The following is a 19,815-nucleotide window of genomic DNA, read 5'->3' on the forward strand; positions in this document are numbered from 1 at the left end:
CTTCTACACAAATTTCACATTTATGATTAGGATCAATTTCAAACTTTGGTATATAATCCAAACCAATTAATCTACGCAAAGCATCAAAATTTACATGTCCTAATCTACCTTGCCATAAATTCGACTCAAGAATATAAGCAAAAGATGTGTTATTCTTATTCATAACAACTTTTGGTACAACTGTCATTACATTTAATTTGAAGAAACCATCACTCATGTATCCCTTACCAACATACATACCACTCTTTGATAATACAAATTTATCAGACTCAAATACAAGTCTAAAACCATTTTTACTTAATAAAGACCCAGAAACCAAATTCTTCTGGATATCAGGTACATGCAGTACGTTGTTGAGGGTCAGTTCTTTCCCTGATGTCATCTTTAAGATCACCTTTCCTTGTCCAGCCACAGTAGAAATAAAAGAATTTCCCATGAAAAGTTGTTCACCATTTGCAGCCTCATTGTAGGTAGTGAACATCTTCTTGTCCGCATATATGTGACGAGTTGCTCCAGTGTCAATCCACTACTCTTTGGGATTTCCAACCAAATTAGTCTTAGACACCACAGCAATGAGGTTGATGTCATTCACCCCGTCAGAGATGTAATCTAGTTCAGTTACATTGGCCTGATTTGTAGTTTTCTTGCTTGTACTTATGTGATCCTTTTTAGGGCGGCGGCAGTCAGAAGCTCGATGTTCAATCTTGCCACAGTTATAACATTTTCTTTTGAATTTCTTGTTGTCATTGTTGTCACCTTGTTTAGGACCATCTCTAGTAAACTTCCTCTTTTTATTATGTGGTTTGTGAACTTGTTCAACCACATTCGCCTTGGACTCAGTAGGATTTTTCCCATTCCTCTTTTCAGCCTTTCGGTTATCTTCCTCAATTTTCAATCTTACAATCAATTCATCTATGGTCATCTCCTTGCGTATATGTTTTAAATAATTTTTGAAATCTTTCCAAGCCGGTGGTAACTTTTCCACTAGAGCAGCGACTTGGAAAGACTCGCTAAGAGACATACCTTCTGAATGAATATCATGCAAAATTATTTGAAAATTTTGAACTTGAGAAATTACCGTTTGGGAGTCTAACATAACAAAGTCCAGAAATTTACCAACAACAAATTTCTTCGTGCCGGCATCCTCTGTCTTGTATTTCTTCTCCAAAGAATCCCACAATTCTTTTGCTGACTTCAGAGGGTTGTAAACATTATACAACATATTATCAAGGCCATTGAGGATGTAGTTTCTGCATAGGAAATCTGAATGTTTCCAAGCATCTACAGCAGCAACAATTTACAGATCACTTTCACCATCTTTAAGTGCTGGAGCCTCTTTATGGAGAAACCGGGCCAAATTTAGAGTTGTAAGATAGAACAACATCTTCTGCTACCATCTCTTAAACTCAGTACCGTTAAATTTTTTCGATTTTTCTCCATGATTTATTGGTACTTGAACATGTTTCTGGATAGGGACTGGTGTTGGTATAACATTTGGAGTACCACTTCCAGTTGCAATTTCAGTTGCTGTAGCCATAATATCTGATTACAAAAATCAGAAAAAGAAACCACAAATTAATTTTTTAGTGACTAAAACCAGAAAATAAATTATAACACAAAATAATTTTATTTTCCTTCTTACTAAAACCAGAAAAATAAAATACCATAATAATTTTCTACAACACTACAGTATTCTGCAATTGTTAATGACACCAGTATATTACTACTAGTTGTCAAAGAAAATAGACAGTATATTACTACTATCTGTCAAATAATTTATAAATGCTATTTGTATTTTTCAACCAGAATATCACTTTGTGAAAACACAGAAAATTAAATACAATAAAGATCTACACGATTCTGTCTTAAGATTGTTCGACAATCTTCACTGTATTTAAAATAATTTATTCTGTTTGGGTACTAAATGACAAACAGAATATAAAGAAAATAAGAAATGAGAGAAAATGTTTGATTACAAAAAATCAAACTAGAAATAAAAATAAATACATAAAAACAGATTTTATTTTGTTACAAAAACAAAATTAAAATCTGATTTAAATAAATAATAACACCGAAAATAAATTAAATAACTTACTTGATTAATTCTTGAAAAATAATTTGATCAAGTCTAGTGTTTGACACTGTGTTCTTAAGACAGATTCGTCCTTTCCACGGTACTTTCAGAATGTGGACGTTTATCTCTCAGGATAAAATGATCTAACAACGAATAAATGCAGCACTACAATTTAATCGTACGACGAACACACTAAGTGTATATACTCTTTCTCACAGGAAAATAATGCAGCAATATGTAAGAATAATAGCAGAATTATTATGGACGAAAATTGTGAATAATGTATCAAATGAGGGCTGCCTATTTATAGATGGATTGGTGGCTGCTGGTTTTGAATTAAACAGGTGCAAACCTGTTTGAACAGGTGCTGAACCTGTTGGGTTTTGAATTGGACAGATAACCGAATCTGTTTGAATTTGAAAATTAAACAGATTTGAAATCTGTTCGGGTGGAATAGATTCGGTTTGGATAGAAATTCTGAAGAGGTGCATTACAAAATTTGAATTTAATTTCCAACCAGAATTTTGAAATAAAAAACGGATAGATTTTATTTCAAAATAAACTCAAATGTTTTTGGTCCAAAAAGATTAGTATTGGGCCAAACAAGCCCAACCCTAGCCAGCCCGACCGAACGACGACGGCGCACGCGTTTGGGTCCAATGGGTCTAGCCCATTTTTCTCATAGCCTCCCTCCCTACAACACTTGGGTACCCCTTGGGGCACACCCCAAGTTCCAATCCCATACCTTATAAATTCACTCAAAACTTCCCACCAAATTAATGTGGGACACGCCACTTTTCAACCTCTAAGGATTTTCCACTAAACTCCATTTCCATGGAGCACACTTTGGTTTCAATTTCTTATTCACTCGATAATGGTTTTGAGTAACCAAATATACCACGTGAATCACAACGCGTCATAGAACGTGTTACCACTTTGAGCCGTAAAAATCGACGTAAGGGTTCCACCTAAATATTAGACCAAAGTTAAGAAAAAATTTCTGTTTTACTCAAAATTTTTCCAATCATTTTCAACAACAATTACAACAACTAATGTCATGAAACCCACTTAGACATGAATGTTAATAACTACAATCGCATCAGCCAAGATAATGAAACAACTGTTTTATCTTTTGCTTCTTAAAAATGTGGTTTCGACGGGTGGATACAATTCAAAATCACTACCGACCATGAACTCGGAAATTTTGATTTGCAGAAACCACTTTTAACCGTTCTGGGTCCACACACAGCCCTAATTTCTGTAGATAGTTACCTTGATATACGGAAACTACTATATCATCTTGAAGAAAGATTTGATGGTGTCTATAATGTGGAAGGAAGCCATGATGTGTCCCTTTTGGGAGGAATAAAACCTAAATCTATCACCTAGATTGATAATGTGTGATAGCCAAGATATGTTGCCCTCAAAGTCTTCATTTACCTTGATTAACTACAGTATTTCCAGAAATAAATAGTTGGCTTCTTGTGATTATGCCTTAATTGACACAGTCCTAAATACAGTAAAACTTTTGGATTGGTACAACTCCAAGGAAAGCATTCAAAACTCTGTTTTACGATTCACAATTCGATTTACGATTCAATTTGTAATTTTTACAAAATCGATACGAATTTATGAGTGAATCTATTTTGGAAGTGAATATTTAGTGAATCACACGATTCACAATTGATTTACAATTCGATTCACTTTTTACAATTCATGTAATTTTTGAAATTGTTGTGTACGACATATTTTCGACTCTTTTTTTCTCCATCTTTTTAGTGAAAATGACATAATACAACTTTTAATAGCGTTCAATACCAAAATAACCAACATATATACATGATTTATTATTATTTTAGTGATCATAGAGTTTTTAATAGGATCCAATCAGATTCAATCAGACTTAACATATTTTTAACATTTTTTCTCATTTTTTTTTCTTTTTAAAAAATTATAATATATCTTCTAAAGATGTTTAAGATTAAAGTTACACTATGAATTATCTATTACTATTTTATTAAATTAAATATTACATGTGTGAGGTCAGTTATACTTTTTAAAATGTTTTAGGCTTTAAAATAAAAGTTTCTAAATAATTCATTCTTATTATTTGCTCACTGTTACTTAAAAAAATATATATGCTTATTGTCCAAATATCAATATTGTTGTTAATTATTGTTACTTTGAAAATTGATAGTTTGTCTATTTGATTACTATCTTTATTAAGAATGGCCGATAAAAAATATCTAAAAAAGAAAAAAGGCAAGATGGTGATAATACATCTTTATTAAGAATGGTTGATAAGAAATATCTAAAAAAGAAAAAAAAGATAATATGGTGATTTTACATAGGAACCTTTGTTAACTTTTTACCTATTAAACTACGTGATTATTATTCAAAATAACATTTTTATTGATTTAAGTCTAAATATTTTATATTCATAAGATATATTTAGCATCTAAATGTGTAGATATATGTTTTTAAATAATTTAGAAAAAGTAACCGACGATTCACGATTCGATTCGATTCGCGATTCAGTACAAGACTATTTCGATTCATGATACGAATTCTGATTTGACAATTATGATTTAAAGTAGTCGTTGGATGCCTTATTTTGTAATGGGATTTTGTAGCTAGAATATAACGGAATGGAAGCCCAACATATGCTTTAAAGTGCATTATGGTTACATTGCATCTATATGGGTTCATGGGCATTTCAGCTTTTTTCATGAATTTATTTATTTATTTATTTTCATGTCATAAAATATCATGCTTGCATAAATAAAAGCTTAGTAGCCTTCACATTTGAGAAATATGACGTGTTGCCCTTGCTAGTGCTAAAAATGGCTTAGTGATTCATTGATTTATTTTATTTTCTGTGACTCAGAGCAATGTGTGCTGCTTTGCTGTTATTGGTTGCAATGATTCTGCACTTGCGTAACTTCTCAATTATAATTCGTTTGTTTAGAACATTTCCAATACACTAGGCATATAATACTTGTTAGTTAAAATGTCCAGTGTGATTTACTTTTTTCAATTCCAATGCACTAGGCATATGATTAGGCATTTTGGCTCAACTCATATTCACTAGCTACATGTAGCTAGCCTTCAACGCTAGGCAAAATGTATTCAATCATTAGGATCATTTCCCTCCATCTTTGTTGTTGACGTGACATTCTATAAAATTAATAGTGTTTGGATAAATAGCTAAAATAAAAAGTATGATTGGAGTAAAAACATAAAACAGTTGATAGGCAAAATAAGATATATACTTTATAGTAATATTTAGATAGGTAAAATACTTACTACCGTTGGAGATGCTCTTAGTCTCGCAAATTAGAAAAAGGAATATTAATAATTCCATGTATAAATCATGCTCAAATTATGCTAGCCAGGTAAAAGGAGTGGTCAAAAACTTATTCAGCCATTGGCATGATGTAAGAATTGTTGGAAAAAATGATTTTTGGTGATTTTAATTTAATATTAAAGTGTGGTGATTTTAATTAAATATTAAAGTGGGTCTCAACTTTTTATTGTGTCAGGTTCAAGTGAGCCAAAAATCATTGGATTTTGAATGAGAATTTGTCAAGAAATTGTCTCATGATGTTAGATTCATGAATAGAATTTTAAAGAGTATTTAAATCCTTTTTCTTGACTAAAGGGTGTGAATCCTTTGGACATTTAAACTTTCATATTTTGAAAAGGGGCTATGGATGCTTGGTGTTTTAATGACTAGCCTTAAAGGCTGGAGGCTCTTCTTCTCTCCCCTTTACATGTATAAATTGAGACCCTCCTATCAAGTTTCAATATAGAAATTTTTGCTTCCATTTTATAAGTCAGTTTGCCAGAAAGTTTCTACATTGAGAGAGTGCTACCACTGTTCTTGTTCGCTAAGCTAGACAGAAAGTGCTTCTGCCGTAGCTGGTTTTGACCGTCGTATCCTGAGAGACAGACGCTGGGATTCCTCAAGCACTCGACCCGTGAGGCGACGAAATCTGTTTTAAAGAAACTGCTTCCGTGCAGGCTTCGATTTCGTCTCTTTACCCTTTTATTGTTTTGTGTATTTCTGTTGAAATTTAATTGAAATTATCAACATATATTCTTTATATATAATTTGATTTCTTCATAATTTATTTATTTAATTTCACCATTTCAACAACTAAGAATATTTTGCTTTCGGTCTCAATCACTCTCTCTCTGCCCAGGTGCGTTTGAAATTGACATCAATAATGCTATGATCCTAAGAAACGATCGAAGGAATGACTGAATGCCTATTTAGCTTGACACGTTGATTAATTGGACCCATCATGAAAGACTAAACAAATATTTAGTGACAGGAATAACTATTCTCACATCAGTCTCTTTTGACAAAAATTATAAAATAAGCCAAAGTAACCTATAAATTATATTTAAAAACAAAGTGAGTTTGGTAAAATAAATAAAAATAAAAATACTCATCATTTTATATATATATTTTTTATTTTTAAAGCAAACTTAAATTTTGTTAGTATTTATTTTGATTAAAGTAATATCTATTTTTGAAAAAAAAATTAAAAATAAAAACTCAATCAAATACGATTTGTATTAAAAATAAAAACTCAATCGAATACTATTTATAACCATTAGTTTTGATTATAAACCTGGTTAAGATTAATCTTGTCAAATGAAAATAAAGAAAACAAAAAAATAGCAATTTGTCAAGATTAGAATTAAAAAAAAAAAACAAAAATAAATCAAAGACTTCTGTTTGTCAAGATGAGTTTGCCAAATTAAAATAAAAAGAGAAGCCTATAGAAGATCATCCTTAAACAAACTCATTATTGAAAAAATAAAAAAATAAAAATTGTTAATTAGGATACCAAACCACAAAAAGTCTCTGATTAGCATGGTTGGGATGAGGATAGAGAAAAATTAAAAAAATTATATATAGATAAAGCCAATTTTGTTGGACAAGTGGGATTTTGGTAGGATTTATCTTAGCTAGATTGGATTGGAATATTGATATCATCTGTCTATATAGATGGTCTTGTAGTAAGGTTCAAAATTAAAATTAATAGTATATTTAGTTAAGTTTTCAAAATATATATTTTTATTTTTTTCTTCAAAAAAATAGGTATGATTTTGATAAAAATAATAAGTAACTTTTATTGTCATTTATTTGATCAAACTAGTTTTTTTATTATTTGTTTTTAAATAACATTTTCAAACTTTTGGGAAGCCTTGGTTGAGGCTTTTTTTGGTTATTTTAGTCACAAAAAACAAAATAGCCACAAAAAACAAAACATCACATCTAATCCATAATCATTACACTCTTCTCTCACAAAAAAAGTTAAAAAGCGAAAAAGTCCTTCCCAAACCAAACTTTTTAGCCCAGGCTAAAATATCCAAAAAAGCCAAAAAGCTAAAAAGCCAACCCACTTCCCAAACCAACCCTAAGGTTGTTTTGGCTTATTTTATATTTTTATCAAAAGAGACTAATGTGAGAATAGTTCACTACTACAAAAATAGTTAAAGATCACACTTTGACAAAAAAAAAAATCTCACTTTTATTGAAAGTGTGATAAAAAAAATTAGATTGATATTTTAATCACACTTAATTTGATTGAGTGTGATAATATTTATTTTTTATGTCACTTTTCAATTAAGTGTGATTATATATATATATTTTTAATCACACCTTCTAATTAAAGTGTGATTATATATATACTACTACTTTTTAATCACACTTTTTAAACAAGTGTGATTATATATATATTTTTTAATCACACATTCTAATTAAAGTGTGATTATTTATATATTTTTTAATCACACCTTCTAATTAAAGTGTGATTATATATACACTACTACTTTTTAATCACACTTTTTAAATAAGTGTGATTATATAGATATTTTTTAACCACACATTCTAATTAAAGTGTGATTATTTATATATTTTTTAATCACACCTTCTAATTAAAGTGTGATTATATATACACTACTACTTTTTAATCACACTTTTTAAATAAGTGTGATTATATAGATATTTTTTAACCACACATTCTAATTAAAGTGTGATTATTTATATATTTTTTAATCACACCTTCTAATTAAAGTGTGATTATATATATATTACTACTTTTTAATCACACTTTTTAAATAAGTGTGATTATATATATATATTTTTAATCACACATTTTAATTAAAGTGTGATTATATATATATTACTACTTTTTAATCACACTCCTTAAATAGGTGTGATTGTATAAAATATTTCAATTTGATTTTTATATAAAATATACAATTCCCAAATCCGCGCCTCTATTCTACCCATGAATGATAGAGATGACTCATTACTAGAAAATGAGGCTTTAGACACGGAACTTTTTCACCCATTTTTTAATCTTTCTATCTCTCTGTCTCTGTCTCTCTTCTCTCTCTCTCTCTCTCTCACTCATCACTCTTCTCTGTCTGTCTGTCTTTCTCTATCTTTCTCTCTGTCTATCTTTCTCATCTCTCTCTGTCTCTCTTCTCTATCTCTCTTCTCTTTATCTCTCTCGCTCATCTCTCTCTGTCTCTCTCTCGTTTATCTCTTTTCGCTCTTTTTTTCTCTCCCTCTCTCTTTGTCTATATCTTTTCACCCATTTTTTCATCTTCCTCTCTCTCTTCTCATTCTCATTCTCTCTCTCACTCATCACTCTTTTCTTTCTGTCTATCTGTCTCTCTCGCTCTCTCTCTCTCACTCATCTATCTCTTCTCTCATCTCTTTTCTCTCTCTGTCTCTTTCGCTCATCTCTCTTCTCTCTATCTCTCTCATCTCTTTTCTCTCTCTGTCTCTTTCGCTCATCTCTCTTCTCTCTATCTCTCTCATCTTTCTCTGTCTCTCTCGCTCATCTCTTTTTTCTCTCTCTTTCGTTCATCTCTCTTCTCTCTATGTCTCTCTCGCTCATCTCTCTTCTCTTTATCTCTCTCTCTCGTTCATCTTTTTTCTCTCTCTATCTTTTTTCTGTCTCTCACTCTCTATCTTTTTGTCCCTCTCTCTCTCTTCTCTTTCTCTCTCTCTTTCTCTACCACTATGTTCGCGTTGCTCACTCTCTCCCTTCTGTCTTCTCTATTTACTGAGCTCCCTCTCGATTTATCTATCCACTACAAGAAAATGCATTTTTAGCGACCACTTTGTCTCTCTCTCTCGCTCATCACTCTGTCTTTGTCTCTCTCTCTTTCTCTCCTCTCTCTGTCTCTCACTCATTTTTCTCTCTCTCACCACCCATCTCCTTTACCACCTTCATCACTACTGCAAACGTCATTCCACTACCACCATTACTACCACTGTCGCCACTTCACCTCTACGACTACCATTGCTACTACCATTGCCACCACTACCACTACTGCCACTATTACTACCATTACCTCTCATTCACCCTTGCCACTTCATCTACTCTATCACTACCACAACTTCACCACTAATCTCCTTCGCCACCACCACCACCACCACCATCATCTCTTATCCACCACCTTCACCACTACTGCCACTACTACTACCATTACCTCTCATTCACCCTTGCCACTTCATCTACTCTACCATTACCACAATTTCACCATTAATCTCCTTCGCCACTACTACCACCACCACCATCATCTCTTATCCACCACCTTCACCACTACTGCCACTCTCTATCCTCTACAAAAAATATATATATATTAATTACAAAAAAATATATATTTTAACAAAAAATATTTTTTTTGACGACGGCAACTCCCGTCGCAAAAAAAAAAAAAGAAAGTTAAACGTCATTATTTTGTTATTTAAATTTCATTTCTGACCAAAAAAAAATATTTTTTTATTCCCGCCTGTTTTTGTTTTCCATTCCCGCTCTATTCTCTCTCTCTATCTCTTCTATCTGTCTCTCACTCATCTCTCTCTCTCTCACCACCCATCTCCTCTACCACCTTCACCACTACTACAAACGTCATTCCACCACCACCACCGCTACTTCCACTGTCGCCACTTCACCTCTACGACTACCATTACTACTACCATCACCACCACTCCACTACCACTACTGCCACTACTACTACCATTACCTCTCCTTCACCCCTGCCACTCCATCTACACTACCACTACCACAACTTCACCACTAATATTTTTTGCCATCACCACCACCACCACCACCATCTCTTATCCACCACCTCCACCACTAATGTCGCTCCCTTTCCTCTACCACAAAAAAATAATTCATGATTTTTACTAACCAAAAAAAATAGGCCGTAGAAAAATATTTTTCATTGACCACAGAAAATAAACTTTTATTTTAGTGGAGAATATTTTTCATTAAAATATTACCCCTACTTCTACCAAATAAAAAATAATAATAATATTTTTTTAAATTAAAATAAAAATGAAACAAATAAATTTTCAATCTTAGTAACTAAAAGAAAATGAAATTTTTTTCATTAACTACAAAAAAAATTATTTTAATAAAAAATAAATTTTTTTAACGACAGCAACCCGCGTCTCTCTTTCTCTCTCTCTCTTTCATTTATCTGTTTCTCACTCATCTTTCTGTCTCACCACCCATCTCCTCTACCACTACCACTACCACTACCACTGCCACTGCCACTACCATCACCACTACTACTACTATTACCTCTCATCTACCGCGCGCCACTCCATTTCCCATACCATTACCACAACTTCATCACTAATCTCCTTCGCCACCGCCACCACTACTCCTTTTCTGTCAATTAATTTTTTTGTCAAATCATTTGTTTATGTTAGTTTTTAAATAGAAATTTAAAAATTTGACTAACAAAATTTTTTTAATTATTTTTGTTTTCAAATAAATTTTTTTTCAATTAATTTTTTTAATTAATTTTTTCCAATCAATTTTTTTTTTTCCAATTATAATGTGAATGATCTCATTGTCATGAATAATAATAAAAATAAATAAAAATATTTTAAGCCTAGACAAATATATTTTTTTGTTTATGTTTTAATTTTTTATAAATATTTTATTCAAACCAAATGCATGTGTAATTTATATTTTTTTAAAAATAAACAAAAATTAATTTATAAAAATTTTATAAACATAAACTAAAAAGTAAACGTTATCAAAAGCTCCCTCAAATTTTCATTTGTGACCAGAAAAACCAAGGCGCCAAAATGAAAATTAATAAGCGCCAAATTAGAAGATAAGAAATTTTCAACACCTAAAAAGTTTAAAATATTAGAATAGAAAACCCTCTCTCTTTCTCCCAATCGCCAATCTTTGCACCAATCTTTGCACCAGTTTCTAGGGTTCCAATCTCCACACTCATAGTTGTGCACACACAAATGGAGCATCAGTTTTCACAGATTAGACGCGGCCTTTAATCGATCTCAGCCTCAGCTTGGAATCTAAAGAGAGAAAGTATGGTGGAGGATGGATCGGAGAGAGAGAACGGGAATGGATTCGATTGAATCTCGATCGGTATTTCAGGACGAGGACAAGTCAGAGATCGAGGACGAGGAGGATGATGAAGATTTGACACCTCGAATAGGCATGGATTCGGACGACGATGATAATTCCGAGCAAAGACTCATTTGGCAGGCCCTCGGATCGATTCCTTTGATGTCAAAGCACTTAAGGTCTCCGAAGCGCAACGGAACGACTTTGAGGTACAAATTTTTCTTTATTAGCAAATTTTTTCTGATACTTCACCGAAGTTCATAGCACGTTATGGTAAGATTGCTGATTGCACATCTACTAATTAAATGTCTGGTTGGGTCTCATAGTTACCGTGCAAAACTGTCTAATTTTTTCTTTGAACTTCATTGTCTGTTTATCATGTTCAGCAGATACGCATGCACCATTTCAAATATGTAATTACTAATTGAGACTCTAGACTAGGTTCTTACTTCATTGTTTAGGAAATCTGGCTAGTAATGGAGCCTATCAAGTAGATTTTTTTAGCTATTTATATTGTGAACAATATTTTTAGGTCAGTTTTTGGAGTTTTTTTTTTAATAAAATTTTATTAAAAATTTTTCTTCTCAGGCAATTGAAGTTTTTATTTTTATTTAAATTTTTCTTTGTGTTGGTGATAAGCTAGGCAATTGAAGATGATCCCAAATACTGGGAAATGTCATAGCCAGGGAAGTTCATTCAAAGAGAGAAGAGTGGGAAATTGATTTAGCTAAATTGGATATAAAAAATGCTATAGCTCATGGGACATATGGTACCGTGTACCGGGGGACTTATGATGGCCAGGATGTTGCAGGTGATTCAACAATTACCTATGCTTCATTCTGTTTAGTCAATCTGGAATTAATTTCATTATCATCAGATTAAAAGATATGTTAAATTCACAATCTGTACTCTAGCTACTTAATGCTTATTTTCTTCGTAATTTCTTGAATTAGTCTACGTTTTTGGTTGGTTTCTTTTTAGTAGGATCATTAATCCTCCTTACTTCGTTAGAGGTTTTGTCTAGAATGTGTTCTCCTACATTCCCCTCAATCCTTTTCTTTTAATGCTAGATTAGCCATTCAATTAAAAGGGTGTTCAGATTTATCTATCTTTTTTTTATATAAAAATCACACTTCAATATTTTATGCTTTGTGATCTAAAATATATGAACACTACTACTAGAAAATGTTAGAGGGAGTTCAATCTTTTGAATGCATAACTATGATAACATTGCTTATCTATTGCTCTACTTACACTTGGTTCCTGTTTCGATAAAAGGATATCAAATGAAGCATTTGAGGTTATTAAACTTTATAAAAATCAATGAGAGATTGACCAACTAAATGGAAGATAAAATAGAGCAAGAAGACAAATATTTTGCCATTATAATCATTAGCATGAAGGATTTCAAATAACTAATTTGATATTGTCATTTCAAATTCATCATAATAAAGCTCTCAAATTCAATCTTGAAATCCATATCTAAGTTCAAGTTACGATTATTTTTAGTTACACCATATTGAATATGTCTAATGATTAGTTTTACATCATCTTTATGTAGACGTATCTATAACATATGTTTATACTTATGTTCATGCTTGTTAGGTATATGTAATCTATTGTAATTTTTTTTATGTGTATGTAATCTGTTGTAAATACCAATGTACTGTTGATTATCAACATGTTTAATTCTTTCAGATTTAACCTTGAAATTGCATTTATCTAGTTAATATCACACATTTTTGTTTATATCAATATTCTCACAACTATATCTTTCATAATATAATAGTGAAGGCATTGGATTGGGGTGAGGATGTTTTATTTCATTATTTTAACACATTTTTGTTTTTGGTACCACTTAACCTTGCAAGTGAGGTTTTCAAACTATAAAAATTCAGTTTGTGGCAGCTCACTCAACAAGGACACGTGACCTTGTAATTGCATGACATTTTTTAGAATTGTTTCTCATATTTTCACCATTGGGAATGCATCCAAATACAGATCGAATTCCTGTGGCCAAGGTCCCTCCCCATATTTTCATTCCAACCAAACAACATTTTTGACTCGGGCATTGTAATTAACACTTGGTATTTCATTTTTTAGGGGACTTTGGGTGATTACAAAGTTGTCTTTGATGCCGTTTACATGCCTAGAAAAACCACCCTGTTAAAAGAAGCTGAGGCTGCTGGAGCCATCATTGTCAGTGGAGTTGAAATGTTCCTCCGTCAAGCCATTGAACAGTTCAATCTCTTCACTAGTGGGAAAGGTACCTTCAATTTCTTTCCCTTTTAAATATTGTTTTTTCCCTTTAAATAGGAATTAAGGATTAATATTAAGTGGTTTTTTCCCTTTTAAATATTATTTTTTTAATATAAAATTGTAACTCTTTTATTGTGTAATATTGTTCTGTACATTAGGTACTATGTAACAAGAGTGTTATTATTTTTTTGTAATCTAGGTCATTTAATAAATAAATAAATAAAAAAACTTGATCTGGGTATGGAAAGATTGGATTTAGAAGAAGAAGTTATTGTCCGTTTTATATGTGCATATGCATAAATCAAAGAACAAATTTAGGGAAATAGTCATATCAGAATTTTTTTGACAGTTTTCTTTACCTTCTATTATTATATTCAGGTAATCTTCGGATTCAACAGAGTTCTAGAAGGGAGTTGTTGTGTTCTTGCTGCTATAGATTCTGCTCTTGCATGTTTCCATTACATAACTTTGAAATGTTGGTTATAGATAATTTCTAAGCAAGAACATGATTTGGGTACAATAGGATTGGATGTGAAAGAAGAAATTCTCATTCTTTTTCATTCCTCGATAGCTTTGATAAGTACATATGCATAATTCAAGGGAGAGAAATAAGGAAATAGTTATATCAAAAAGTTATGTGGGGAGCAAGCAGTCCTCTAGTTTTGAGGATACTAATTCTGCTAAAGAGAAAGCTAAATCTATCTATCCACCTATAGAAAGCCATTGGAATTTACCTCCTCAAAAGGAGTACAAGAAATTGTCTTCATTAAACTTAAATTGCAAGTCCATGTTGTCTTACCCACTCAAGATTCGGGATTCACTAAAGAGAATTAGAAAGAGCCAAAGCTTGCTAGCAGTTCCCAAAGAAGCTCGTGATCCAAAAGATGATCAAATTGTTCAATCTTTCCGTGAATTGCTTTTGCTCGAGGGCCATCTGCCAGGGAAACATAGTGTGATTACCACACACTTTTACGGTATGTTTCTGCTGTGACATTTTTACATACATAAATAATTAGCCTCCTTTTGGGATGAAGTAGTTTCAATGAAGTTTGTTAAGCTCTTTATGTAGCATTGTTTGAGTACTGTGTGGTGAAGTGTGAATCGGGCAAAGATGATGTTCTGTTTGGAGTAATTTTACTATTACATATATTTACAGTGGTTTTCTTCCATGATGTCATGTCAGATTTTTGCGAATGAGGGATTTTGATCTGATGAAAGCAAAAGATATGTTTTTACAATATCTTAAATGGCGAGAAGAATTTGAAGTTGATACAATTGTAAAGGTGAATTTCAGACTATCTACCTGTAGCAATTTGTTGTTGGAACTATTTTGATGCCCATGAGTGGAAGTCTAGATCATATTTGCGGTCCTTAGATAATATAATTGATTTATTTTCAATTTTTTCCCCTGAAAAGGCTGTTGCTTATGAAGAATAGGTACTAATATGCATTCACTCAAATTACTATGGCAGGTCTAGACAGGAAGTGTCTCTCTCTCTTTTTTGAGTTGGTGAATTTTGAAACCTGTGTATAATATATGCTTTTGATGCCCGTTTGGAAGCATCATGACGATAAGATAATGACTGTTTCTCTATGAATATTGATGATGCTTAACTGTAAAAACACAAATTATGATGCTTACCTCATTGAACTTAACATATTAGTAAATTTTTTTTTTAATAAAAAAAATAATAGTAAAACCTTGCAAAATTGTTAAATTAAATTATTCTAACTGCTAAGTTGTATGGTTCCTGCAGTATGCCTCTAATTTAGTACCAAAAGCCAGGAAAGAAAAAACGGAGCATATTAAAAAAGGAAAAGTAAAATTTAAGTTTTACAATCTGCTAAAATTTGAGTGAATGCATAGTGAAAATAGTGAAAAAAAATGAGAATTTCTATATGTAGAACTGTTCCCGCGAGACGGTTGTTTGATAGATCCCTTCTGAGATAATAATGACAAAGATTTTGTAGTGCTGCAAATAGATTATTTTTATATTTACATAGAAACTATGGATCTTATGCAGATATTTACTTAGAGTTGTACGAAAATATTTACTTAGAAACTATGGATCTTATGCAGATTTAGCACTATTAAATTTGTCAAATATACAAGCCTTTGTCTGTCTGATATCTTAATTTAATCTCTTAATGTCATTCAAGAAATTAGTGGGTGAGGCACCGCCGTCCATCCGACAAGAATTGACAAGGCTGTCTTCCCCACTTCTGGGGGCCACCCCACCGACCACCGTAGCCTTTGGCTAAAGAAAGTCAGGTACACATTGTTATTGAAATATTGCACTTTAATCATCCACATTATGATAAGCTACACAAGTCATGGTTGAGTAACATAAGGGACGCAAAATGGTTAGTGGTAAAAGACAGGTTAAGATATTGTTTGCTTTTGGATTAGGGTGATTATGGTATTGCCTGTAAAGCCAAACCTACACCTTAAAAGGGGAATTTTTATTTGAAAAGAGCAGGGAAGAGAGTGCTTAGCTCTGAATTTTTAGTTTATACTTTATGCCCTGCACTCTCAGTTTGTGTTTCTTTTACTATCAAGGAAGCTTATTCAAATGTCCATTCGTATGATTTTCATTTCTTGTTTTTGTCGGAAAACAGGGAAAACGAGTAGCGCGTTGGGGTGATTCCCTTTCCATTTCCCTTTCCCCTTAGATCTAGGCTAGAGAATAGGTTTTAACGAGTGTACAAAAAAATATACTACATAGATTGCTACAGAATCAAAATGTCAATTATTTTCCTAATTGCTGAATTTCAGAATGTCAATCATTCTTCTTTGTGGTGTATATTACCTAGTTAATTATTCATTTTGCTTCCATGACTGCTAGGACTCAACAAATGTGTAGTGGAAATGTTGACAAATTTATGTCTATGAAATGTAGATTCCCTTTATTTTGAAAAAATTGATGTCTATCAATGAAGATCTCATTTTATGTGGTTGAATTTCACCTTATAGCAAAATTTGGTTATCAAGTCATATTGAAAGAGAAGAGTTGTGTTAATTAGCAATCATGTCTGCTAGGAATAGATTCATATATGTTTTCAGTTCTTCAAGAAATTGGTACTTCCCAAAAGACAAAGCTTCAAAAGAAATTGGTTTCTTGTCAAGTCTTAAACAATTAGAAACTTCCTTAGAGCAATTCATGTTTGAAACAGAATGCAACAAGAATTGATCTCTCTTATTGGATTAAATTCTTGCCTCATTCAAATACTACAATGCAAATTACCTCTTTCTCCATTCTCATTGTTTCTTGGTTCTTAATTAGAGTGTAGCCGTGACTTGGTACGATGGCATTGTATCTGTGTTGCATCTATAATATATATAAATGTTGACATATATTTGTATCTGTTTGTCTTTACATACATATATTAGGTTTGTGGATACCATATTCTGAATCTGAGTAAACAAAATTTGAATCTTACCTACTTTATAGTTGATTCTGTTATGGGAAAGAATGCAGAGTATGTGGGTTATTTATTGGGAATTTGAATCCCAAATGAAAGGCCCACAGTTTTGAATCAAATATAAGATATTTATTGGGTATTTGTGCATGTGCCTTCAGAAATTGCTGTTCTGTTGTTTGATTCTCCTCTTGAGCTCTGTTCTGTTCCTCACTGTAACTGTGAGATCGCCGATCTTCAAGGTATGTTTCGTTTCTCTACTTTCTTTTTGATCTATACAAATTGCATATATATATATATATATATATATGTGCGCGCGCGTGTGTGTGTATGTATATGATTGTGTTTATGAAGTTTAATTTGATTGTTGATTGTTTGTTATTTGAGCTTCAAATCTGTGATTCGGTCTGTTTAGGTCACTTAATAATTCATTACTGAAAAATCATATTGTTAAAAAAAAAAAAAATTCTTATTATATATATGTATATATATGCTGGTACATCAGGCATATGGTTATGCAAATCTAACATTCTTACTCTAAGAATGTACCTGCTGTGATAAAAATAGGATCGAGGTACTAGTTACAAGAAGCATAGGCTGAATACATGAGGTTTGCAATGTTTAACTATTTGTGGGGCTTATGGAGTAAAGCCACATTTACCTCTAGCCTCTTGTAAATCATAGTCCAAATTTTCTCATTTTTTTAGCACTATAATACTATTTGGTAGGTTTGGCATTTAGCAAGTGACTCTGGTAATTTTCAGGTTAATCTTGGCATTTATCATTTTTAAATACTATGCTCATTAGTGACCTCATAATTACAATGCCATTGACATTGAGCTGTAGGGAAGTTACTTCCAAAAAGATTAAGATCAACCAGAAATGATTAATGTTCCTATTTTGGTTTGCTGAATTAACTTTTTAGTTTATTCATATGCATCAGCGGTTTCTGAATTAATTTGTGTTTTCTTTTTTCAGGTCAGAAATTTTTTGGAGAGATGCAAAATATGGTCCAAGAATTAAAGAACTTAGTTTTTTTTAAGTTTTTTCATTTTTTAATATATGTAAGCACAGTTAATTTTTTTTTATTTAATTCTTTTGTATATACTTTTGAATATTTAATTTCCATTTATGAAATATATGATGTTATTCTATTCAATACGTGGTTATGATTCAAAATATAGTATATAGTGTGTATTACGTTCTTCAAATGTGCATACAAAAATAATATTGATTATTTTTCAAATATGTCGAATCTTTTTTTTATCACAGATTTTATTAGTTATTAATCACACTTAAAAGATGTGATCTAAATGTTATTAATCACACTTAAAAGATGTGATGTAAATATTTTTAATCACACTTAAAAGGTGTGATCTAAATGTTATTAATCACACTTTTTAAGTGTGATTAAAAATGATCCTTTTTAATCACACTTCCAAAGATCACACTTAAAAGGTGTGATCTAAATATTTTTAATCACACTTAGAAAGTGTGATTAAAAATGACTCTTTTTAATCACACTTCCAAAGATCACACTTAAAAGGTGTGATCAAAATATTTTTAATCACACTCAAAAGGTGTGATCTAAATATTTTTAATCACACTTAAAAGATGTGATCTAAATATTTTTAATCACACTTAAAAGGTGTGATCTAGATGTTATTAAGCACACTTAAAAAGTGTGATTAAAAATGACCCCTTTTAATCACACTCCCAAAGATCACACTTTAATAAAACTTAAAAGATGTGATTAAATAACATACATCACACAAAAAAAGTGTGATCTTTATCTGTTTTTGTAGTAGTGGTTGTTCTCTCACTATATTTGTTTAGTCTTTCATGATGGCCCAGCTAATCAACATGTCGAGCCAAATAGATATTCATCCACGTTTTTAGTCGTTTGTTAAGGATCCATAACATTACTGAATTGATATTGTCCATCTGGTGAAGGTTATAAATGGTGCTTATTTTCATATATTTATTATGTTTTTTTAAATTATTGGGGAAGGGATATTTTTAGTGGATTATTAAGTTTTAGTTGACAAGAAACAGCATGAAAGGCCTTGATGGAACTGAATGTATGATATGGAAGGTAAAGTTAGTTTGGCACATGCAGATGGGAATAAAAGGTGGCCAGATATGATGAGAGGGAAGGATTCTTTGGATATTTGTATGTTTTGAGTGGACCAGTAATTGATGAAAATAAATCTTGAAGGGATGGTACCATGATTTTTTGCCTTAAAGCCAAGAATGTCCATGTTCCATTACTTCAAAAAGTTATATGTATGTATGGTTTGTGGACTGCATAAAGAGAGAGCTGGGGATGGGAGGGATTGAAGCCACAACATTTGGTTTGTCATTTTGCTTGTGTCTTTTTTACCCCTTTTAAAAGTTCTCTCTCTCTATCTATATATTGTATGGAATGATAACACCATCTTATATGATATCATTGATCAATAAAAAATTATAAATATATTAACAAAAATGATTTAGACTTCTAAAAAGAGAGCTTTAATGGAGCACTAATTTGTCTTTTTCCTCCCTATTTTTTGTCTTTTACTTTACTTTTTTTTTTTTTTTAATAGGCGGACAGCTCATTAAAGTTGCACTGTAGCAGCTCTAATTAGAACTCTA

The 19,815-nt window shown here is 31.7% G+C and overlaps 1 long non-coding RNA gene across 2 annotated transcripts; it reads left to right on the plus strand.

Annotated features, from left to right (window-relative positions):
- Positions 1–14,136: 14,136 nt before the first annotated feature.
- Positions 14,137–18,337, plus strand: LOC145797000 (uncharacterized). Of its 2 annotated transcripts, none has more exons than XR_014337880.1 (5): positions 14,137–14,732; positions 14,942–15,041; positions 15,919–16,030; positions 17,340–17,420; positions 18,157–18,337. It is a non-coding gene; the product is annotated as an uncharacterized LOC145797000 (long non-coding RNA). The 2 variants fall into 2 exon arrangements; XR_014337881.1 differs by having other exon boundaries at positions 14,592–14,732; positions 15,926–16,030.
- The last annotated feature ends 1,478 nt before the right edge of the window (positions 18,338–19,815 follow it).

Source organism: Camellia sinensis, chromosome 8 (assembly GCF_055761805.1).
Source record: "Camellia sinensis isolate YWXY chromosome 8, ASM5576180v1, whole genome shotgun sequence".
NCBI lineage: Eukaryota > Viridiplantae > Streptophyta > Magnoliopsida > Ericales > Theaceae > Camellia > Camellia sinensis.